The sequence below is a fragment of the Danio rerio genome, chromosome 21, assembly GCF_049306965.1.
Source record: "Danio rerio strain Tuebingen ecotype United States chromosome 21, GRCz12tu, whole genome shotgun sequence".
In the NCBI taxonomy this organism is placed as follows: domain Eukaryota; kingdom Metazoa; phylum Chordata; class Actinopteri; order Cypriniformes; family Danionidae; genus Danio; species Danio rerio.
In genome coordinates, this window is record NC_133196.1 from 10,905,081 (window position 1) to 10,931,267 (window position 26,187).

At 34.9% G+C, this 26,187-nt stretch overlaps 1 protein-coding gene across 19 annotated transcripts in view; it reads right to left on the minus strand.

The window, feature by feature from the left end:
* ptpn13 (protein tyrosine phosphatase non-receptor type 13) overlaps positions 1-26,187 on the minus strand; it is a 183,746-nt gene that overhangs the window by 156,914 nt on the left and 645 nt on the right. For 7 of the 19 annotated variants that reach the window (XM_073934790.1, XM_073934788.1, XM_009295163.5 and 4 more), the window contains exon 1: positions 17,902-18,202. The exons of 8 other annotated variants lie outside the window; for them this stretch is intronic. The gene's annotated coding sequence lies outside the window, so the exon portion shown is untranslated. Of the gene's footprint in view, positions 1-17,901; positions 18,205-24,521; positions 24,648-26,187 lie in introns of those variants that run through there. 4 more of the 19 variants (XM_073934784.1, XM_073934782.1, NM_001089543.2 and 1 more) reach the window with 3 other exon arrangements.

Sequence of the window (26,187 nt, forward strand, 5' to 3'; positions counted from 1 at the left end):
AGTATCGTTTTCGAATGTGACTCCCTGATAAGCGAAGACTATAGCACTACAGTACCATTATATCCTTACTTATAGGAATAAACAGTCACATCGCGGTCCGACGTCCTGAATAAAGCATTTTTTTTTTTTTCTGGTAGAGGTAAACTGTAAATGGCAGACAACGCACGTAAACCTAGCGTGAGTTAGATCATGCCAGCTAAACTGTTGCCGCTGCAGCTAAAATGAAAAGCATGAGGAAACAACTCTTCACGAAAATGAATGCCATGATCATGTTACTGATATAATCATTTTTAATGACAATCTAATGGAGTCAATTCTCTAAAGGTCAGCAAGAGGCTATACCGTTTCAGTTAAGCAAAACACACACTCGGTTAAATTAATTTTACCATGACTTTTACGTTGATTTTATCAGGTATTTACTCCCCATTCAGTTTACGGACTATTTGTCTTGACATCAAACGTGAATCTTCTTTTTTTCTCAGCTGTTGGCATCTCATTATACATAGATCAATCAGGGTGCTTCCACATCTGTAGTTCGCTTCATTTGGTCTAGAGCAGGGGTCTCAAACTCAATTTACCTGGGGGCCGCAGGAGGCAAAATCTGGGTGAGGCTGGGCCGCATAAGAGATTTCACAAAAAAAAGTCCTCAAATGTCATTATTAACAGTTTTAATTATTTCTTCTGAACATGAAGTGTCCTGAACATTAATAGAACATTGAGTGAAGATTATGTACAGTTCTTCTGAACATGGCATCTTTTGCCTATTTCTTGCTGCCAGAGACTTGACAGCGCTTCTTCTCACAAATCTGAAGCACATTTGGCTTTAGAGCGGAAGCAGTTGAGACCCTCAGTATGGCTTGAAGATGATCATCATTAAGTCTAGACCTGTACTTTGACTTATTGAAGTCCTAGGGAAAAAAGTGGGGGAACTCACTCAAAACTTACATTCCCTCACCTAAAAAAAGGTGTATATATGTATAAATAAAACACCCCCACCCCACCCCACTCCAGTCACATCAGTCTGTACCAGTCTGTATCTACCTGTGATATAAGATGCAGGGCAGGCACGTGCACACATACTGTAGGCCTCAAACTTTGCAGAGCACATGCCCTTTTTAGTCTTGCATAGAAAGTGCCCTTCCAAAATGATCAAAAGTGCCCCCACGACGCGACACACCATAGGCGCGCGATAACACCGCTAATGAGAACGCGCGCGACAACACGGCGGGCGGGGAATGCCAGTGACCGCTGTGTACGGATAGAATCAGCGAAGCGGGGAGCGCTCTCTCTCCCCGCTCCGCTGATTCTGTCAGTGTACAGCGGTCGGCGCGGGCCACAAAATATTGCACTGAGGGCCGCAAATGGCCCGCGGGCCGCGAGTTTGAGACCCCTGGTCTAGAGCAAGGGCAATAAATGATACATTGATGCATTTTCTGCTGTTTTTGGGTCGTTTTCACACCACACTGCTGGCTTTGGTCCGAACCAGTTGAAAAGGACCAAAATGCACTCATCTGACAAAATCCACATCTCTCATTGGCCAGATGTTGTTGAACATGGTTCCTAAACTGCTTTTCGATTGGTCAGAATTCATGTGCGGGAAAATACCAGAGCAAGTAAATAAACCAGCAGGCACAAAATGTCTCTTTTTACTCTGGAGGGACGACTGCGCTGTGTGATTGTATCCCTGCTTTAGACAAATTATACATTTCGAGAATGAAGCACGGCCGCGGCTGGAAAACAATGTTTTAATGCATCGCACGTCACTTCAGAAGGAGGCGTGAATTAGTTTAGCTAAACTGCGACATGGTCACCTTGCAGAAATATTACCAACAATTCATCGGGTCATGTTTTTCCCTCTCCCTCTCGCTGTTGGTAAAGCGCTGTCAACAAATATTTTTCCTCCATATCCCATAATACTCAGCGCATCGGCCTACTGCAGCTGGATTAGTCCAAAAGGCGCAGTACTTTTTGCGGTTGGGTCTGCTTTAGTTCAGATCATATTCTCACCACAAATGAAGCGTTTCAGGGTTCGTTTGAAAGCGTACTGAGACCACCTCCTCAAGCAGGTCTCGGTACTCTATTTTGGTTCACTTTTGGTGCGCATTCGAGTACGACTGCTGCATTCTCACCTGCCCAAACGAACCACACTAAGAGGGAAAACAAACTCTAGTGCGATTCAACCGAACTAAATAAGGTGGGTGTGAAAGCCCACTCAGACAGAAGCCTCTATGGATGATGATGTAATCGAATCCCGCGTCTCCTGTGGATAAGTTACTTTTCAAATGTATGAGTGTGTGCGATTAATTCTGATTGGATATTTTCCAAAAAAATGTCCCTCAATCACATTCTCGCCACGTTTTTATTAGTCAGCGAAAACAATATTGAGTAGGGGGCGGGGCTTGCCTTTTGTGTATCATTTTTTCTCATAGCAAACTAACGATTAGGGGGTGTTGTTAAGAATATTGTGGTGAAGACTGACATCAAAAAAGAACCGCCACTCTAAATGCTGAAACAAACGGTCTGATTTTGATTAAAGACAACCAAAACTGCTTTATATTCAGCTGATTAACTTGCACAAATTAAATCTAACGAAAAGCAATGCATGCTAGCAAATAGTAAGTAATAGATATATTACTATATATTATACTATATAATAAATAGTAAGATAGCATAGTATTTTCACACTGGCTAATAAAAATAAGAGAATAATAATTAAGTGTAAAAGGCCCACTTTCAGTGTACTTTACCAGCCCTCAATTAACATTAATTCAGTGTCTATTTTGTGATCAATTTTTGTACTGGTAACATCTGCAATTCATACAGGGCAGTGAAAAATCATGCAACAATAATGCTGATAAAAGTAGTTTGCTTTTCTAATTTAATTAGTTTATAATGCAATGTATTATTGTGATGGAAATTAAAATTGTTGGCATAATCTCTCCAGTCTTCATGATCTTTCAGAAATGATTCATTCATTCAATTATAGTGGACTTCTTTGATGAACTTTTTTAAGAAATTTCCACCAGAGCTGGGTAACTGAGTCTCAGCAGCCAATGACACTCAAATTGATTTAATTAATGAAGCAAAAATTTATAATAATAAAAGAACAATGTGAAATATTGCAATTTCCCAAATTTCCCAATTTCATAACACTTTTTTGAATATAACTTCATGCAGTGTATAATCTGGCAGTTTACAAATGTAAAATATTCACTTCAAATGTACTTAATGCCATTTCTACATCAAATGTTCCCTTTGAGCAAATGGTAGTGTTTGCAGTTTGCATGCATGGCATTTCTAATCTCAGATCAGTGTAGAAGGGCGGCAACAACAACTTTTTTTTAATTCTCCCGATGGTGTGATCAGTAATTAAGACTAAAGCAGAGCTCTGGAGAAAACCAGAGGCCTCCGGAATAAACCTGCCCACTCGTGGCTGCTTCTCAGGGTCAGATGCGCTTATGTCCGCCATGTGTTGAGCCTAGGCCAATCGTATAAACAGACAACCTAGTTGGACTTAAAGGGTCACGAAACACCAAAACACATTTTTTGAGCTGTTGACAGTCGTATATGTGTCCCACACTGCTAAAAACACTATTAAGACACCTATATTTCACTAAAAAGTGTAAATTGGTTGTTTTTGCGTTATTTCAAGCAAATTCGTACTTCCTGTTTGAAACGAATTTTTGAAGCTTCGTCACGGTCATGACATAATAGCGTGTATTCCAGCGTGCAGACTGGGCGTCTGTGCCAGAGTGAGTCTTATTACGTCTTACAGTGTGATGCATTAATGCATGAGTAAGGCTTGGTTCAAACCAATCAGCGCGCTCTATTGTGTAACTTAATTAATATTCATTACTATCACCGTGTTTTCAGGACAGAGACGCCTCGTTGTGTTGGCAAAACAAGCGTGAAGTGTTGCTTTTATAGTTTGCTGCAGTTAAGTTTCGTTTTCATTTTCTCTCTGTGAGAGCTCAGAGTCACGTGTGGATTAACAGTGTACGCGACGCTCGACAACAATAACTTACGTGTCTAAGGAGGATTATTGTTTACCTGAGAGCTGTTCTCATCTGCAAACGCTGAGATCTGGATTCATTTGTAGTATTCTCTTCATAAAGACGAGGCTCTAGTTGCTGGTGATTGTCCGGTCTCTACAGATTTGGTAAGCGTCCAGTGCTCTTTGTTTATTCAGTTTGTTCGTATCTAACAAACTATTGCACAGAGTGTAAACACGTTAGCATCACAACCAAACTTTAACCTCGTGTAGGGTTTTTACCGCATTTAGTGACCGGAATAACACGCGCGGCTTTCTGACACTACCTGCCGTGTGCATCTAAGTTTCTGGGAAATGCGGAGTTTTTTTTTTCTCTCATTCGCCGTGCGGTATCAAACATTGCATGAAAAATACACGCTTAGAGCAGTTCCTCGAATCAAATATCTCGTGTGTCGCGAGGGGCATGAATGAATTCCCTGAATGAAAGAGCCAAACTGCAGTTAAAGTCCACCATTTAATAATTTGTCAAATAATTCGACTACAGATGTCCATGTAGGTTAAACACCATCACTTTCTGCTGTATGTGTGTGTGTGTGTGTGTGTGTGTGTGTGTGTATTTTGACTCTGAAACTCGCGCGTGCCCAAATAGACACTCCCACACCATCCCACTTTTCTTCCTCCGACACTCCCCCCTAAACAGAGCTGGACACGCCTACTTTTCTGACTTTTTCCAAAGTAGAGGTGTGAAAACACCCAGCTGAAATGAGGGGGTTTCATGGCCCTTTAAATATACTGAAAGAATGCACAGTATACCAGCAAGTTTTGATCCAGGAAAATACTAAATATGTAAAGCATCCAGGAAAAAGTAAACGTTTAAGGTTACTTTGCTTATTGCATCTGTATATAAGAAATGTGATTATATAAATGTGTAATAAATCATAGCAACATGCACTACAAAAAGCAATTAGTTACTTTGAAAATGGTTGTCAACCCATTGTAACTTGGAATTGTTGACTTTATTTGTATGAATAGTTAATGAATTTGAGCGAATAGTTAATTTACTTAATTTTAAGCAATAGGCTTACTCAAAAATTGTTCATGAAGGTTAAATAATCGTTTTTTTTTACAGTGTGCAAAAACTAAATGTCAAGAAAAACTAAAAACAAAAATATTTTGGATTATTGTTTTAAAATAAAACTAAGGGTTTGTTTATTTGATTAGAAATACAGTTAAAACAGAAATATTGTTAGGTAATATTAAGCGATATAATGCATTCTTACTAATTTAAAATATTAATAAATGCTGATATATTCCTATGATGCAAAGCTGAACTTTTAGCATAATCCCTTTAGTCTTCTGTGTCACGTGATTATTCAGTACTTATTTAATCATTCATTAACATGTAAATGAAAATCATTACACTTTTTGGAGGGAATTCTTTGGGCAATAAAACATTCTAAAGCACAGTGTTTATTTGAAATCTTCTGTAACATTAAAATTCACTGCATCCTTGCGGAGTAAAAATAGTCATTTCTGCCAACATCAATACAAGTACTTTATTTACGTGGATAATAAGCTGTTTTATCATCATATGTGCTGACTCAAATCCAAAAAACAAAACTGAATCTAATCTAATATAACAAAAGGATAAAAACAAAATTGTCAAAGTATCAGAAAGCTTGCTCCGAGCCGCAGATAATGGGTCCTCCGACATGATATTGATTCAAAATACACAGCTAAAAACACCCAAAAGTAGCCAACAATAAAATATTGGACTGTTCTAAAATGGCCTTCTATGAGCCCTGACCTGAATCCGATTGAGTTTTTGAGGAAAGAGCTGAAGCATGCAGTCTACAGAAGGTTCCCTTTAAATCTAAAACAGCAAGAACAGTTTGCTCACAAGAAGTGTCCCAAAATACCAGTGGTCAAATTCAGAAGCCTCATTAAGGGTGACAAAAATTCCCTGATTATAGTGATTGCCAAAAAAGGTTGTGCATCAAACTATTAATTTAAGGGTAGGATCCATTTTTTTCAGACCAGTTTTATTAAGTTTTTTTTATTTAATGGTTCTGTTGAACAATGATTTGAAAAAAATATTTGATTTTTATTAGTCTATTTTCAGTAATTGTTCTATTAATCATTAAAAAATAAAATAAAACAGCCTTTAAAAAAAAACTTTCTCTGAATAAACACAGATTGCAAATGCAGATAATGGGTCCTCCGACATGATAATGACCAAAAACACACAGCTAAAAACACCCAAAAATAGTTAACAATAAAATATTGGAGTGTTTTAAAATGGCCTTTTATGAGCCCTGACCTGAATCTGATTGAGTTTATGCAAAGAGCTGATGTATGCAGTCTGTAGAAGGTACCATTTGAATCTAAAACTAGAAAAGTTTGCTTACAAGAAGTGTCCCAAAATACCTGTCATCCAGTTCAGAATCCTCATTAAGAGTGGCAGAAATTCCCTGATTATAAGGATTGCTGTCAAAAGGTTGCTCAACAAAATATTAAGTTAAGGATACAGTCAATTTTGTTCAGACCAGTTTCATTAGTTTGCTTTTTTAATGCTTCTGTTCAACAATGGTTTGAAAACGATATTGATTTTCATTAGTTTACTTTCAGTAATTGTTTTGTTAATCATTAAAAAATAAAATAAAACAGCCTTAAAAAACCCTTTTTTGAATAAACACAGATTGCAAATGCACCCAATGACCGAAAACACACCCGAAAAAAGCTAACAATAAAATATTAGACTGTTCTAAAGTGGCCTTCTATGAGCCCTGACCTGAATCTGATTGAGTTTTTATGCAAAAAGCTGAAGCATGCAGTCTACAGAAGGTGCACTTTAAATCTAAAACAGCAAGAACAGTTTTCTAACAAGTGGTGGTTCAAAATACCTGTGATCAGGTTCAGAAGCTACATTGTTAGTTGATTATACTGATTGCCTCAAAAGGTTCAATTCAATTAAAACAACTCAAAATATACATGTGATTTTCATTTGCTTTTTTTTTCAGAAAATTAAGTATTTATTGTTCACTAAAAATTTAAATAAAACTGCCTCAAAAACCCTTTCTCTGAATAAGCACAAAGCAGAGTGCAAATGCACGTCATAAAGTGGAGTTTAGAAAACACCTCACATAGACGATTGAATTTAGCCAAACTAAAAACCTAAGCTGTGCATGCCTGGCGTGTAAAAGCGCACTGATCTGCGGTTCAACAGAGATGGAATTTCCTTAGTGGAGAGCAGCCAGAACAAAATAACACGCTGAAAGAGCAGAATTAGCATCAAAGGTGTGAGGGTGTGGTTTGATCCAGACGGCCATCAAAACGGAGACTTCCGTTCAACTCGTTTCTCAATCTAGCGAGAAAGATCTCGGTGAGTGGAAAAACACGTGGACCCAATGCTGGTTTCTGCTTAAAATAACTTAACACTTATGCAATTCTTTTTGTAAAGACAACCGAGCCTGTTGGAGCACTTTATAGGAGTCGTCCACAGAAGCTTCTCGCTCTCCCGAACGTTAGGAAACAGAGTAAACATTTACATCAATGTAACACAAGCAAGCATATAACACTCGCTGCCTTTCTTACCCTCAAGTTACCTGACAAATGAACATTCAAATAGCTGTTACATCATATAATAAGCACCATAATCCATGGGAAAGGCTCGTAGCGCACAGAAATACACAGCAGCTGGATTCAGACAGTCAAAGGTGACCTCATACACTGGACGTAGGTAAACCTCTTTCACTGCTGCCCTATTTTCACATCAATCAAATTTCGATATTCAAACCGCAGGGTTAAAACTGATGAAAGGAAATGTAATTTTCCAGAGTGTCAGGCTTGCTCAAACAAAGTACAATAACTATATTAACATGCACAACAATGCATGAAAACATCCTGCTTACTGTAAGCACACAATGCAGTTTTGTCTGTTGCTTTAAACGCTTGAGCTCTTTAACAGGATTGATTCTGATTAACTGCTTTTGTTTATGATTATATATTAGAACTGCAAAATATTGGACAAATAAGATATTGCAATATTTTATTTTTCTGTGATAAATACTATATGATTACAGTTACACAAGATGGTTGGAAAAGCTCTATCTGACAATTTTCTGGGGAGTCTAACAGTATTTACTGTAGGTACAGAAATTGAATAATCACAATGCAAAAAAATATGTTTTCTTACTTTGCTTTGACTCCTTTCTAGCCAAAATATTAAAAAATTCTTAGATCAAGTCAAAATATAGTTTTTTTCCAACTTTAGAAATAATTGGTCAAAACAAAGAGTTTTATGAAGTTAAATTATCTGCAAATATTTAAGTATAATAATCTTGTTTTTGCTTTGAAATGTAGATATTTGGACAAGAAACAAGACAAAAATTTGAAGTTATTTCAGCCTGAAGGACAAAACATAGCTCTATTAACCATTCTGTGCAGGAACAATGATTATTTTATATACTAGGCTTGCAAGATATTGGAAAAATATTATATTGTGATTTTTTTTTCATCTGCGATGTATATTGAGATGTAAATAAAATTTCACCAGATGGCTTAAATAGCTTGATTCGCAAAGTGATTGCTTTTTGGGGTGATTTTGTAGGTGAAATAAAAAACATATTTTTATGTAATTTATTTTATACATATAATAAACAAACTACAGTCATAAATAAACACAATGGAGCACATAATGAAGTCAAATAAATTGTGTTTTATGGTTGTTGTTTTTTTTTTTTGAGATAGTGTAACAGTATTTAGATTACAGAAATTGAATAGTCTAACAGTATTTAGATTACAGAAATTGAATAATCACAATGCAAAACAAAATGCTTTTCTTACATTGCTTTGTTTAATTTATAGTCTAAATATCTAATAATTCTTAGATCAGGTCAAAATATAGTTTTTTTTCACCTTCAGAAAAAAATTTATCAAAATGAGTTTTTTCCTAAAACAAGTTAAATTATTTGCAAATTTGTAAGTATAGTATAATCATCTTGTTTTTGCTTTTAAATGTAGATATTTGGACAAGAAACAAGACAAAAATTCAAAGTAATTTCAGCCTGAAGGACAAAACATAGCTCTATTAACCATTCTGTGGAAGATTATTTAATATGATGATTTAATATACTATGGTTGTAAGATATTGGAAAAATATTATATTGTGATATTTTTTCCCTCAGCGATTAGAGCTACACAATTAAACGAAAAAAGATCGCAATCTGGATTCGACCCCCTAGACAATCTTAAAGGGCACCTATGGTGAAAAATCAACTTTTCAAGCTGTTTGGACAGAAATATGTGTAGGTATAGTGTATAGGCGGTCATATTGGGGTGATATAAACACACAGTCCTTTTTTTTTTCAATTTAATAATATAAAAACGATTGGAGCAGTTTTCACACTGAGCGCAAACTTTACGTAGGAGTGCGGTCCCCCTGCCCAAATGAATTGATTGACAGCTGCGTAACATGTCTTGTTAGTCATGTGTATAATCAGATCAACAAGAGAGGACGAGCGCAATGCAACCGGGAATAAGGTCTTTTTAGATCGCTAGGATCAACCATCGCCATCAAATCTGATCAAGAGTGAGTTTCACAAGTTTAAAATGTTTTAAAACAGTGCACGTGAGTAATGGATTACAGCGATTTACTTCAGCTTTACTTCATCAGCACAGCCGCGTGTCAGAACAATTATGAAAGAAGACGCTTCAATCCCACTTTGTGGACGTTAAATCAGGTTTATTTTGTACATTACCATAACAGATATCCATACAGCAGTGGAGATTAGCCTGTATCCTGTCACATATGCGTGTAAAAAGAGTGCAAAGCTAAACGCGCTGTCTGTATGTATGTGAATATCGTGACCATGCTGGATATGTGTCTCTGTGTGTGCGCGTGAACTTTGTAACGACATTGACGATGTAACTTAACACAGCAAATGCATCAGATACTCATTGGTAAAGTTTTTACTGTAGTATTTCTCAAAAACGCTACATGAGATCTGCTTCCTTTATGTCTGTTTGTTGTCTAACGCAGCCGAGGGAGGAGATTAAGGCAAGGGGAGGACTAGCCTTAAAGGCACAGAACAGCAAAACCGCCACCCAGTGCAAAAATGTATAAAACAGAATCTTATAAAAAGCATAATAAAAAATCTGCTGAATGTTTTGACCTGAAACTTTTCAGACACATTCTGGAGACACAAATGATTCATAATAAACCTGAAAAAGGGGTAACCTAGGTGTCTTTTAATCCAGCATTTCTACGATTCTGCCAAACATATTTTTAAGTTCAGGAAAGAAGCAAAGGCGGCTGCACGAGTCTTTTCATTGTTTCACATACATTGCTCAGCGACATGGACACCTCCTAATGGTGTTGAAGAAGTCACATACTGTATTGATAAGGTATAATTCACCTAAAAAATGTCATTTTTGTCTTTATATGATGCTGTATTCACGGCTGGAAAATCACACGTGACATGAGCTGCTGACCTTGAGTTGTTATCACAGAGAGAACCGGCACGCGCCCTACTTTAGTAAACAGAACCTGCATAGGCTGTGCGTAACAGGTAATAAAATTGTAAATAATATTCAGTTTGTGGCACAGAGTAATCGTTTGAGAGCCGCGCGCGAAGTATGACCAGAACATGGCAGTAAACATGAAATCGAATGCGTGCACATCATTTAAATAATCATCTTGCATTTTAGAATTATGATTACAACAAGCATTTGATATGTTTTTTCTTTCATCGCGAACACACAGTTGTGCATGAAAATAAATGTTTACAGTGTCAGCATAACTACTCTAGCCTATATAATGTTGATTTTCCCAGTGAATTAAATGGTGTAATAATGTTGTCAATGACAGATTGTGAGCAAAGGCCTATATCTCAAACATAACTCAACATCAGAATTATTAGAAGTAGAATATTAATATTTATAGAAACCAGTAGACCTACACATATTATTATTGTTGTTTTACCATATATTTAAGAACAAACTATATTAATTGCCGACTCATATTATTATTGATCAGCTGGAAACAAAAGTATTCCAATTATAACTTTCACTGATGTCATTATAATTGTGGTATGCATGTCTTTAGGACCATAACAAAAAATGCAAAACTGAATTAATTTTGATTAGCTGTCAATGTTTTCAATGTTCATCTGAAAAACAGGGGAAAAAGTCCTGAAGGTATCTCCAAGAATGTAAGTCCTCAGTATCATTCTAAGAGTGTACTCACACTATGTACAGTTGCCTTGAAAAAGGCCAAAGCACGCTTGTCCCCCCTCCCATCTCCCCCGATGGCCCGCACTCACATTACATTCGGGCCTGGGCACGAAATATCAATAATGCGCTGTTCAGTAAGCGCTTTACGCTCAGCACAGTGGAGATTTCTCCAGTTATATTGTTTTAGTGGTTTGATATGCAGTGACACTCCGTCAAATATTTCGCCTAACATATCAGCCTTTGACGCTCATAAATGAAAAGAAGTCCTTGTGCTGCAGGAATTAGGAGGTTTGCTGAAGGTGCAGCTGTCGTGCAGTAAGCGGTTTGCGTCTTTAATAATCTTCAACAGTTTACGTTTATTGAACTGTAAAAATGATTAATAAATCCATGTGAAACAGTAGGGCGGCTCGATTTTGGGAAAAATCATAATCACGGTTATTTTAGTCATAATTGTAATCACAATTATTCAAAACGATTACTGTTAAAGACAAAATTATTAGTGCTCCTGAGAATTTTTTTGTAAATAAATATTTCCCAAATGTTGTTTAACAGGGCAAGGAATTTTTAACAGTATTTCCTCTAATATTTTGTTCTTCTGGAGAAAGGCTAATTTGTTTTGTTTGGGCTAGAAAAAAAGCAGGTTTAGAAGTTTTAAACCCATTTTAAGGTCTATAATATTAGCCCCCTTAAGCAATATATTTCATGATTGTCAGCAAAAGAAACTACTGTTATACAATGAACTGCCAAATTACTCTAATTAAGCCTTTGAAATGCACTTTGAATCTGAATGCTTGTATTTTGAAAAATATCTGGTCAAATATTATGTACTGTCATCATAGCAAAGATACAATAAATCTGTTATTAGACATGAGTTATTAAAACTATTATGTTCAGAAATCTTCTTTCAATTAAACAGAAATTGGGGGGAAAGGGTTGCTAATATTCAGAGAGGGTGCTCGCTGCAGAGCCATTTGTGGAGAGGTGAGCTCCAGAGAGGGGGAGCATGAGCTGTCGCTCCTCCTCCTGTAAGCTGTTTTAATGCGTACACCAACCCCACCCCTAACCCTACCCCCAGTGACATCACTCGTAGAAGAAGTGCAAAAAAGGTGGAGCTCAAGCTTAAGCTCCCCCTCTCTGGAGCTCACCTCTCCTCAAATGGCTCTGCAGCGAGCACCACTTGAATATTCAGGAGAGCTAAACATTCTAACTTCAACTGCATATACAGTTGTTTTCCACAATGCAAAGGAAAGAGAAATAAATACAATAGAATAAAAATATTAAACAAACTGTGCTTTAAGCATCTTCACTGTAAGAAAACACTTTAGCTACAAAAGTCAAGTCAAGAGCAGTGAGGGATTTTCTCCTTTTGTTAGATTAGTGATAAAAACAGGGGGCAGCAGGGATATTGCGCGGTCACTTTAATGGTTTCTCTTTCATGTGTCTTTTGATTCTCAACTCGTTTGTTTATTACACAAAGGAGGGTTAATATGAATAATCACTAAACACCGCATTTTGACACCTATTTGACCATTAAAGCGCTCACGTTAAGATGAATTTAGATGTGTGCCCTCTGCTCGTCTCAGTGTGCGAATGAGAACGAATGCTGACCACATGCTTCTGACATGTGTTTCGCGCTTTTAAGAGCAACAAATATGTACAACTGGAAAGGGGACGGTATATGATGCAATAATCGTTTATCTCGATTAATGGTTTTTCATAATCGTTAGAAGCCAAAATCGAAATCGTATTTTCGAATAATTGCAAAACCCTATGAAACAGTCCCTTAAAAGTCAAGTCTCGTCTTCAGTCTAGGGCTCAAGCACGCTTTACACTCACACTGCCAGTGTACCTCGCCAGAGCCCAAGTAAACCACGCTCTGGCACACCTCTTCCAACTAAGTCCAGGGCCGGCCAAGTGAACCGTGCCTGAGCCTGATTCAGAGTCAATGTCTTTACCATTTATTCACACAAACAATCGGAAAGATAACTTTCTTATCATTTACATCAATGCACAATTACACTCAGTTTCCAACATGCACTGTCTGCAGGTTTGTGGTTTCCTGTTCAAACATTTTTCAAATATACTAGATTTGAAATTACTTAACTAAATAATTTTAAAAGAAATTTCAATCATCATTCATCAGTCTCTTTATCACACCCCAATTATCGCAATTGTGGTTGCAACGGTACTAAAGTAATGTCATATGGTGCTTCAAATAATGTACACTAAATGGGTTGTTCTCGCAGAATAAAGTCCAACAGGCTTATCAGCAGCCCAACGTAAAGCGAAGCACTGTTGTATATAAAAAAATAATTATATTTTTACTTCTGCTTCATTTATACTTTCACCCCTCAAAAATTTTTTTATCTGGCGTAGAGTGGATGGATGGCTTAATCGTAGCAACACGTATGCATTTTAAATTGAAAACGTATTTGAGTAAAGAGGGCCTAAAAACATCTTCTCTACCACACAAATGAACTTTAAAACTACCAAGCATACAACCCAGATGTAAACCTGCACCCAAACTTCCCGAACTCCAACGGAGAGACCTAAAACAAAAGATCCATTGAGCTCGATGTAGAGGATAAAACAAACCTTCAGACCACCATACAAAAGAAAACAAGAACTTGTATTGGCCCCTATAACTTTGGCTGGATGAATCAGACACCCTCAGCGTCAGGAACATTCCTCTCTGCAAGAAACTGCTCTTTCGCTGCTAATTCTGTGAACTGCAAACCACACAGCGTAATTTCATAAGAACTACTTATGTTTATATGGGAACGAGACGGTTGTGCCTGCCATTAGATCAGGAGTGGCATTGCGAGATATAAACAGACTAAAAATGACAAGTTGCAGCTCTCAAATGACAACTTTGGAGAGCTGAAGTGCATGTGAGGATGAGAGGTTCCTGAAACTCATGATGATGATGGCCATTAGGATGTAAAAAGCAGAGCCTTCTAACCCTTAAAAAGAGTACTTTGGTACAGTAATGGTCTGTGATGATAATACAGTGGTTCTGAATGAGGCTTTACCACAGGTCACTTATGATTACTGGATTAAAAAAGCATACATTTTATAGAGAATGGGGTGGACGTCAGGTAATAATCCATGAAATTACTATATTGAAATACTTGTTTATAACATTAATCCAAAGCCTCGATCCTAGATAATAAGCAATCACTTTGTTTTACCTTTATAGAGTTTCTGACTCTGAACTAGGGTGGATAAACAATATTATATTGAATTGCAATAAAATTTATGTCAATACCAATGATAAGCTCTGGACCTTTTTTCACTCTATATTGATCTAAAAAGTTAGGAAATAAGCCGAAAATAAAATAAATGAATGATCTAAAAAGCCAAATAGAGAGTAGAAATGCAAACCTGATTTTTAACTTTTATACTTTCAAAATCTCCATTACACTGAGTGATTTTAGGCATTACGTTATTATATTCATAACATTATACTTGGCGTGATTTGAGGGCTCTTATGAAAATTAACCATGTTTTTAGTATAGTAAATGTAGAGTAAGCTTTTTTGGCAGATTGGTTATCTAACCAACCATTTGTATAACCAATGTTTAACTACAAATGTCATGGTTAGGGTAGAATTTACATTTACATTTAGTGATTAGGTTAAAGTAAAGTTGGTTTTATATTTACACATTTAAACAATATCATATTGAATTGCGATAAAACTGATGTCAATAACAATGATAAGCTCTGTGTTTGTTTCTTTTTTACACTTTATTGATCTTAGAGCCTATTACATAGCAGAAATATGCAACAATGGGAATCTAAAAGTGTGTTGATATTAAGAGATATACCGAATTTTCAGCCACTGAAAATTTATCCGCTGAAAATATGTTATGCCATTTAATGGACCCTCTAATTTTTGTGGCTTCAGTTTTTGTTGGGCTACTCTTTCAAATCTTGAAGCATTAACAACTTATATTGAAATATATATTGTTATTGTTCAATTTGGAAAATAATTATTAAGATTGCATTGTTGCCATATTTCCCAGCCCTACTCTGAACGTCCCTTAGTATCTATTGATTTGCATTTTATAAGTCAACAAAAATCTAATTTTTAGATAAAATCGTTTTTAATATTTGACTGAGGAAGGAAAAAATAAACTTCTTATTTTTTTTTTTTTTAGCTTATTTTATTTTTAATTTTTTTGGTGAAGCATTAATTTTAAAGTCAACAATTATTTTAATAGTCACCATTAATCCAACATCTAAGTGCCTATCATACCGGGGAAATGTGCAACAATGGGAATCTAAAAGTGTGTTGATGTTAGAGATGCACAGAATTTTCATCCACTGAAAATTTATCGGCTGAAATTATGTTATGCCATTTAATGGACCCTCTAATGTTTGTGGCTTCAGTTTATGTTGAGGTACTCTTTTAAATCTTGAAGCATTAACAACTTATATCGAAATATATATTGTCGTCGTTCAATACGGAAAATAATTATGAAGATTGCATTGTTGCCATATTGCCCAGCCCTACTCTGAATGTCCCTTAGTATCTATTGATTTGCATTTTATAAGTCACCAAAGATCAAGATTTTAGATAAAATCATTTTTAATATTCGACTGGGGGGGGGGGGTTTGTTTGTCTAATATATTTTTTTCAGCTAAATTTTTATTTTTTTTTGGTGAAGCATCACTTTTAAAGTCAACAATTATTTTAATAGTCATCATTAATCAAACATTATAATCACAGTTCTCATGTGGTTTGACTCTTCTCTTCTGTAGTAAAACAACATGCAAAGCAGATTTTTAACTTTTATACTTTTCAAATCTCCATTACACGTAGCGATTTTAAGCATTGCGTGATTATATTCATGGCATTAGTGTGATTTGAGGGCTCTTATGAAAATTAACCATGGTTTTATTATAGTGAATGTAGATTAACCTTTTTTTTGGCAGATTAGTAACCTAACCAACCATTTGTATAACCAACTCTTGACTACAAATTCCTAGGTTAGGGTAGAAAAATCAGATTGAGGTAAAGTTGGTTTTATATTTGCAAATTTAAACAATATTATGTTGAATTGGGATAAAATTGATGTCAATAACAATGATTAGCTGTGGATTTTTTTTTTACTCCACACTGATCTAAGAGCCTATTACATAGCAGAAATGTGCAACAATGGGAATCTAAAAGTGTGTTGATATTAGAGATATATCGAATTTTCAGCCACTGAAAATTTTTTTGCTGAAATATGTTATGCCATTTAATGGACCCTTTTAATTTTATATCGTTATCGTTCAATATGGAAAATAAATATCGAGATTGCATTTTTGCCGTATCGCCCAGCCCTACTCTCAACTTTCCCAAGTATACAGTATTTTAATTTGCATTTTAAAAGTCACCAAAGATCAAGATTTTAGATAAAATAGTCTTTAATATTCGACTTATATTTTCTTAGCTAATTTTAGATTTTTTGTGACCCATCACTTTTAAAGTCCACAATTACTATAATAGTCACCATTAAACAATCATCATAATCACAATATCATAATTCTCCCCTTCATTACCCTACTCATGGTCACCAAATTAGCAAACTTACTTTAAGGAATACCATAGTACGTTCCTGTGGTTTGACTCGACTGAAGTACAACCACATGCAAACCTGATTTTTTACTTTTATACTTTCAAAATCTCCATTACATAGAGTGATTTGAGGCATTATGTTGCTATATTAATGACATTAGTGTGATTTGAGGGCTCTTATGAAAATTAACCATGGTTTTATTATAGTAAATGTAGAGTAAGCTTTTTGGCAGATTAGTTACCCAACCCACCATTTGTATAACCAATGTTTGACTACAAATGCCATGGTTAGGGTAGCAAAACCAGATTGAGGTAAAGTTGGTTTATATTCAAACATTTCTTCAGTGACAACTTGTGACATGCTCCCTATATTATTCGGCCTGAAATTACATGCAAGTATGACTTCAAAATAATATTAGCGTTATTTATTTGACTGTTAACAATGCTGTACATTGATAGTAGTGTTCTGCTAATTTGATTTCACTATTTAGAATTTGCAAAGATTACTTTTCTGAAATTATATTATTAAGGAGAAACTCCAAAGGGGTGAATATAAAACTTAACCTCAATCAAATCCTACTATGGTTTAACAACAATTACTATGTTTTTCTTTTTTTTCTTCGTTTTTATTTGTTGTAAAACATTGTTAACATTCTTGGGAGTGTCAGGCTTTAAGAAAGAATCCAAAATAAAGTTGATAAAAATTGCGACATATAAAAGGTGAAACTAACATTTCGAAAACTCTGACATAAACTAATTAAAGCAGAAGTTAAACAGCCAAAGAGTCTCTCAAGTGGACCAATGGCCTCCATCAAACACCTGCGGTTACTTCCAACTCGCTGCACCATCCAACACTCACAGTACACAACATTTGACACATTCTGCATTTCCAACATGTAAATAAAGCCTTCTAAAAACACCTTTTGACAACGAAACTCGAGTAAAGTCCAAACAAAAGTCGCAAACATCAACATTAACCCCCTCTGCTAATCCGAACCCCGGTGCCTCATGGCCAACGCGGTTTACTGACCAATTTAAACGCTGGTTAACTTTTGCGAGCAGCAGCAGCAGCAGCATCAACCAAATATTTAAGTAAAACACACAAACTTACCTCTAAAATAAGCGTCCCACAACTTCAAACTTCGCTCCAACTAGCCAGAGCGCAAACAAGAGTCCAGCATCACATCCACCAGCAAACCTGAAATGAAAACCCCACTCCGAAAAGGCAACAGGTTTCTACTTTAACTTCACAAGATCCGTCGAATCGTTAAGTCCATGATGTCCTCTGTGAAAAAACGCAACCCGCACCCTTTAGATTCTTCTTATTGTAGAAAAACAGACTATGCGTGAATGGACCTTTTACGCGACTGTAAACAGGCTGCGCGTCTTCGGTTCCTCCGGGAAGCCAAGTCACCCTTACAGCCCGAGACGTTCAGATCTCTCTCCGCCCGCGAGAGCACCTCCTGGCCGCCGGAGAGGGAGTAACCAGACACCCGCAGACCCGACGCTCATTGGTTACTTTCCACCGAAGCTGCACCGTCACAGCAGCAACACGAGGCGTCTCTATAGAAACTCTACTCGACTGGGAGGAAAATACCACGAAAAGTTGTTTCGCTGAGGCGCAGTCCGCGGTGGCCACGCACGCATCCAGATCTGCATGGTTACAAAAGCAAAACACATGAAGAAGTGCATTGTGCAGGTTTGTTTTATTTGACATTTTAAACTGGGGCATTTAAATATGGGCGGTAAGTGCTGTATCTGTTGTTAGATACCCACGTATTTGCATATTAAGTGGCATGGCGTAATGATGCCACGCATTCAGATATTTGAGAACAAAAGTGATGCTAAAAAAGCTAAAGAAGATAAAGCTAGTTCTAATCATGAAAATATATTGGTAATACTTCAGGGGAAAACTTAAAATAAAGAAGTGTTAGCCAATTATTATCATTACAATTTAACTTTTTTATTACGTCAAATTTTACTATATATATATATATATATATATATATATATATATATATATATATATATATATATATATATATATATATATATATAAATTCAAAGAAATTAATACAAATATATATTACAGTACTAAGCAACTTAAAATTATATGATAAAACCTAATATATCAATTTAACTTAAACTGAATTAAGTCATTTATTTTATTTTTAGGGTAGTCCCTTTTTTATTTAGGGGTTGCCACAGTGGAATGAATCGCTAACTTATCCAACATATGTTTTATGCAGCGGATGCCCTTACAGCGGCAACCCAACACTGGGAAACACCCATACACATTTACACACTACAGCCAATTTAGTTTATTTAATTAATCTATACCGCATGGAAGGAGGAAACCCACACCAACACGGGGAGAACATGCAAACTCCACACAACTGACCTTGCCAGGGCTCGAACCAGCAACCTTCTTGATGTGAGGCGATAGTGCTACTCACTACGCCACCGTGACGCCTACCCAAATATTATCATTAGAATTCAGCTTTTTTATTACTTCAAATTATGATCAAATTCTATATAAATTCAAAGAAACTAAGACAAATATATAAATATTTGTGTATTAAAATACCAAACAAATTAACTGTATTAAACCTTTAAAAAACCTTAAACTAAACTTTCAGAACTAACTAAATGCTCAATATCACCAAAAGCTATATCAATTATTTATTATTTGGAATTTTATGAAAATAGTGGATTATTTAATGCAATAATATTTTATTATTGAGTTTTATATACCCTTTGAACAAAGAAGAAATGGCCTTTGAATGATATTAACCAATAAAAAGTATAGTAACAAAAATGCAATATTATTTAATTCTCCAATCCATTGTTTAAAAAGTTTTACAAAATTCCGTGAAAATCAGATCATCTAGTCCTCCAATTAAGAAAGAGAAAAAAACATGGCTTGGTTTTCTCTGGTGTTTTCCTGTACTTAAAGTCTCTGTTCTGGGGTCAGTCATGCCTGTGGTGTGTTGCCTGAGAGCCGCTGAGGAATGAAGTTTAGTGCACCTCCACCCCTCCTCCATCACGCTCCTGTCCTTCATTACTGACCCTGGCATGGACGTCCTGCTTTAAACCTGAGCATAGCCTCTGACTTCACCTGGGGCAGCGGAGATCACCACATGCCTGTATTTGACCTCTAAAAGAGGTTAAAGGTTACTGTCAATACCTTGTTTAGATCAGAAACTTATTTCATGCATTCATTAAACTGGGGGTTCATGTTTTTTTTTCATTTATAAATGTCTTTGTCGTAGTTTTATTTCCCACATTTTTATATAATCACATTAATTAATTTTTTTAAAAATTTTATTTAATTTTACTGCCAAGTGTGTCGCAGTTGGGGTGAGAATCAGCACCTCCAAGTCCGAGGCCATGGTGCTCCACTGGAAAAAGGTGGTTTGCCATCTCCAGGTTGGAGGAAAGTCCTCACCCCAGGTGAAGGAGTTCAAGTGTCTTGGGGTTTTGTTCAGGAGTGAGGGAAGGATGGAACGTGAGATTGAGAGGCGGATTGGTGCAGTGGCAGCAGTAATGCGGTCGATGTACCAGTCCGTCCGTTGTGGTAAAGAAGGAGCTGAGCCGAAAGGCAACGCTCTCGAATTACCGGTCAATCTACAAACCTACTGTCACCTATGGTCATGAGCTTTGGGTCATGACCGAAAGGACAAGATCTCAGATACAAGCAGCCGAATGAGTTTCCTTCACTGGGTGGCAGGGCGCACCCCTATAGACAGGGTGAGGAGATCTGTCACCTGGGAGGAACTCGGCGTAGAGCTGCTGCTCCTCCACATCGAGAGAAGTCAGCTAAGATGGCTCAGGCATCTGTTTCGGATGCCTTCTGGACGCCTACCTAGGGAGGTGTTCCACGCTTGTCCCACCAGGAGGAGACCTTGGGGAAGACCCAGGATGCACTGGAGGGACTATGTCTCTTGGCTGGCCTGGGAACGCCTAGGGTTCCCCTCGGGGAGCTGGATTAAGTGTCTGGGGAGAGGGAGGTCTGGGGTTCTCTCCTAAGACTGCTGCCCCTGCGATCCGGCCCCGGAAAAGGGTGCAACCCAGTGATGCGTTGCAGCAGGAAGGGCATCTGCAGAGTAAAACATATGCTGGATAAGTTGGCGGTTCATTCTGCTGTGGCAACCCCAGACTAATAAAGGGACTAAGCCGAAAAGAAAATGAATGAATGAATGTTTTATGAAACCACCAACTGAGTGCACTGTCTGCTCAGTAATGATGGTTGACTTTCATTCGAACTATTTCTGTACTTTATACTATGTTTGCACACAATAAAAATATAGATTTAAAAAAAGGGAAAGCATGCGTGTGTTTGTGTAAGAGAAACAGCAAGTTAGCAGCGTTCATATGGCCAACAGGGGGAAAAACAGAGTTTGGAGCCACAAATAGCAGGGTACGAATGAACCAAATGTCACTCTGAGCTATTCTGCTAAAGCTCTGACATTTTCTTCCTCCACAACAGAATCCGGCGAGAGGCAGAATGATGCTATTTTAAAACACACCGCTGGATTTTTTTGGGTTGTTTTCTGGCCTGATGTGTCCACCTCTAAACAAAAGTGGAGCAAAAGGAGGTGCTGGGTGGACTGAAGAGCAGAGCAGCCCTGAGGAGCAGATTATGAGGAATTACAGCACCAGTATGGGACATGGAGGGAAGGGAAATGCCAGACAGTGGAGAATACTTAAAAAGCCAAATGGATTTGGAAATGGAAAAAAAAATCTATGCATTGTTAAATACATTTTTAATTATTGATTGACAAATAAATTTGGAGGATTTTTTTTTTTTACTTTCGACTATTTGAAGTAGCATTTATTAATATTTTTTCATACAAAATGTACCAAATGAAATGTGAAATCTCTTCATGATTATACGTTTATGATAAATAGTTAATATTTTTTTATTGTTCCTTATTATTTTTAAGTATGTCATTCATTTTTATATAATAATGATAATGGTAATAATAACCTTATTATTATTAATAATAATAATATTGTTGTTGTTTATTATATTTGGAGAAATGCCATTTTTATTTTTCATGGTCGTTTATTATTTGTAATTATGTCATTCATTTTATATAATAATAATAATAATTATTATTATTATTATTATTATAATTACAATAATAATTATTATTATTATTACTATTATTAATATTGTCGTTGTTTATTATATTAGGGGAAATGTCATATTTATTTTTCATTGTTTTTTTATTATTTTTGGAGTATGTAATTTATTTTCATATAATAATAATAATAATTATTATTATTATTGTTGTTGTTGATTATATTTGGAGAAATGCCATATTTATTTTTCATTGTCCTTTATTATTTGTAAGTATGTCATTCATTTTATATAATAATATTAATAATAATTATTATTATTATTAATATTATTATTGTTGCTGTTTATTATATTTAGAGAAATGTCATGTTTATTTTCAATGTTGTTGATAATTTTTGGTATGTTGTCATTTTTATATAATAATAAGTGTTATTCTTATTATTATTAAATATTGTTATTATTATTATTATTATTGTTGTTGTTGTTGTTGTTGTTTATTATATTCGGAGAATATTTATTTTTCAATGTTTTTTTTATTATTTTTGGAGTTTGTCATTTATTTTATATAATAATAAAAATAATAATAATAATAATAATAATAATAATAATTATTATAAATTATTATTATTTATTACTATTATTATTGTATATATTATTGTTTATTACTTTTTATTATTGTTTATTACTTTTGGAATATGTTGTTCATTGTTGCAGTAGTAGTAGTATTACTGTTTTTGTTGTTGTTTATATTTGGAGAAATGTCACATTTATTTTTCATTCCAAATTCATCAAGATTTACAAATCTATTGAGCTACCTTTCACATTTAAAAAATGAGGTTGAATTGTCAAGAATTGTGTTGATTCAGCTTAATTTAAATAAGCTGTTTTTTTTTTTTCGAGTGTATAGTGTACTAGTTTTCCTCGTTAACTCCTGGATTTTTCTTGAAATCTTCAGTATTTAGAGAATGGGATATTCCTTGTGACAGACTGGATTTCTGCATCCAAGGCTTTAGAAGTTTTTACCTAAAGGCCATTTCAGTCATTCCATTAACCCTCAGTGGGGAAGCCGGAAGGGAAAAGGGGAGGAGGGGGGAGACTGACTAGACTAGATGGTTTGGTAATTGCTTACCCTGTTTCTAAAAAAATTTGCTTCCTCTTGTGCACTTTTACAAGCATTTTAAAATTCCTAAAGATAGTTTTCAGAAATGCATAGGAATACATTTGTTTCTGAGTTTAAGGCACGATTTGTTCTAGAAACTAATGGTTGTTGCTCCCTAAAGGCCTGGATGAAGACAGAAGTTAATACAGTTTAATCCATCTGATCTCTTTTACATACTGTATGCATACTTTACATAAGAAGCTAAACTCTGGATTTAAAGTCCAGCTTCTTGCAACAGCTTGCAGACCAAACATACCATAGAATATGCATCTGAATGTAGTTTAGATAAAAATAAATAACAATAATAATAAATATGAATAATTTATGTTAACTCCTGTATCTTTGATATGCTTTTATAGATAGTATTTTAACTCCAAATAATGTGTATTGTTTTATTATTATTATTAATTCATATTATTATATAAATAATAATTATTAATAATAATAATAATAGTTATTATTATTATTATAATAAAATTATATCCAAGATTTTATTAATAAAGGTCTGTCAAAGTAATTAGAGTTACAATAAATTATTATAATTATTATTAATAATAATTTATTGTAACTCCAATGACTTTGAAGTAGAATTTTAATAATAATAATATTTTTGTTTGTTTTTATTATAAATCGATATTAAACATCATAATTTATATTACAATATTACAAACTACAAAATTTGTTTATTCTTTTTTGTATTTTTAAAATAATTTTTGTTGACATTCATTTTTAACAATAAATATTTAAGTTTTTTGGTTGTAATTAGCGATAATAAACCTGGAATATAAACAACAAAGAAATAAATTTTTAAAAAAATAACAACATGAAAAAAGACAATTAAAATCTATATAACATAAGCAGATAAACACTGTTGTCATTTACTAATTTTATATGAAAAATTTGGCTTATTAAAAAAAAAATAAATAAATATATATATATATATATATATATATATATATATATATATATATATATATATATATACATACATACATACATATACATAATAAAATAATTTGATTAAAAAATAGTAAGATAAGATATATATTTAGTACTTGATATTGTTTTATTATTTTAATGTTGTATATCACTCATTTAAATCGTAAAAATACATATTTCACAATTTTTTTTATCAAACAAATTGAATGGAAATCAAACACTGCACTATGAACAATACTAATACAAATATACTCAATAAAACGCAATGAGGGAATTGTTTGAACCAGTCTAAAGCATTAATATGCATAAACAGGTGTAAAGAGCAGAGTAATGAAAAACATTTGTATAATTTCTGCACATCAGGACCATGAGCTGCATCACAATGACAATGACTGATTCATGTTGCTTAGTTCAGTATATTTTATGGTTCTCCTCATAATAATTTGCATAATATCATAGAAACCACATCAGCCCTAAAATGCAACTTACAAACAGCATATGCTTATTTTATTGAGTTATTTAGAAAAATGGACCGCTAAATTATTACCAGATGAAAATAAATCGTCAGAGATGATCTACTCAACATCAGGCAGTCTCAGGAAGTTTGTCTTCAACAGCTAGAGGTCAAGCCTTAGTATGTCAGGAAGTAATTCGGCGTGAATGGCTTCCTTCCACTGTTCTGCTGCCTTTGTATTTATAATGCAAGACACGCCCCCTAGTGGAATCATAGCGTCATAACAAAAGTAATTCAAAGGAATGTAGGCTACTGTTTGTAAGAACGTGAATAAATGGCTGACTGAATGACTGACTGACTGAATGAAAGAATGAATTTTTATCGGCATAATTGCTCATTTGGTTAATGGCATTAAAAATTACAAACATTTTGTATTCTACAAGTTTTCTGAAAGGCAGTGTTTAAACAGGCAAACAGGCCAATAAAGGCACTATTTAATAGTCTAAATATGTGCTAATTTGCATACTAAGCCTATCTAGCACAGTAAATAAACTCTGTATGAAGTCAGATAAAAGATTGTGATATACAGATGAATTATTAAAGTTATAATTATTCGCACTTGTAAGAGGCTAAATTATCATATGCATTTAATTATATGACAAAACATGTCTTTTTGACTCAAGAAGGTCCATACTGACTCCAAAGGCAGATACTGATAAGATCAAGGCCTGATGTGTGGAGTTTGGGGGTTTTATGATGTGGTCACATGTTGATTGGTCAGTTTGAATGTCTCAGTATTTGGGCTTTAGTCACATGGTCAAGAAAGATACAAAATAGGTGTAAAACTGCTCTGTCTCTTTTCCTGCTCTGCTCTGCTCCTCTCCTCCTCAGGAGTCTATCTTCTCTTACTCTATACTGCAATCAGGCTAACATCTGGGCCTGCTCTCTTTGTCTCACTCTCCCTCCCCCTGTGTCTCTCCTTTTACCTCTGGTAACTTTAATTTTACATTAAAGCTGGGTACAATTTATGTCATGTTTTATCATTTCATATTTTATCATTTTATATAGTTATTTTGTAAGTAATTCAGTTTTAACCATAGCAAGTTATTGTCATTGAATCATTTCATTTTCAAGTATTTGTGAATTACTTTTGATTTAACATCAACATTTAATTGTTCCATATTGCAATACAATACAATCACATAATATCAACGCTCTCCCACATTTATAGCTATTAATACTGCCCTCATTTCCGTTTTTTGGTATGAGATTGCAGAAGAATGGTTTGACAAGAAATGTACAGTTTTGTACCATCATGCTAATCACTTTTTAGTCGCTCAGGTAGAACTACAGTTCGAACCGCTGTGGTTTAAAACCCATTCTTACACCCTCCTGTGAATGTATTTACATTTTTTCTCAAATTTCCCAAATGATGTTTAACAGAGCAAGGAACTTTTCACAGTGTTTGCTATTTGTTTTATGTCGGCTATATAAAAGCAGGTCAATATTATAAGCCCCCTTAAGGCAAGGAAAGGCAAGTTTAGCACATTTCATACACAATGTAAAGCATTAAGTGCTTTACATTAAAAAAAATAAAAGAGACAAGTATAAGAAAAACAAAAACAAATAATAAAAATGGTTAAAAAAACAGATAAAACAAATAAAAATGTGTTAAAACATGTTATAAAAGAATGAAAAAGAAGAGAAAAACATAACAGTGCTTTCTGTCGGACGCAGCACAGCGCTCATTCAGTAAAGG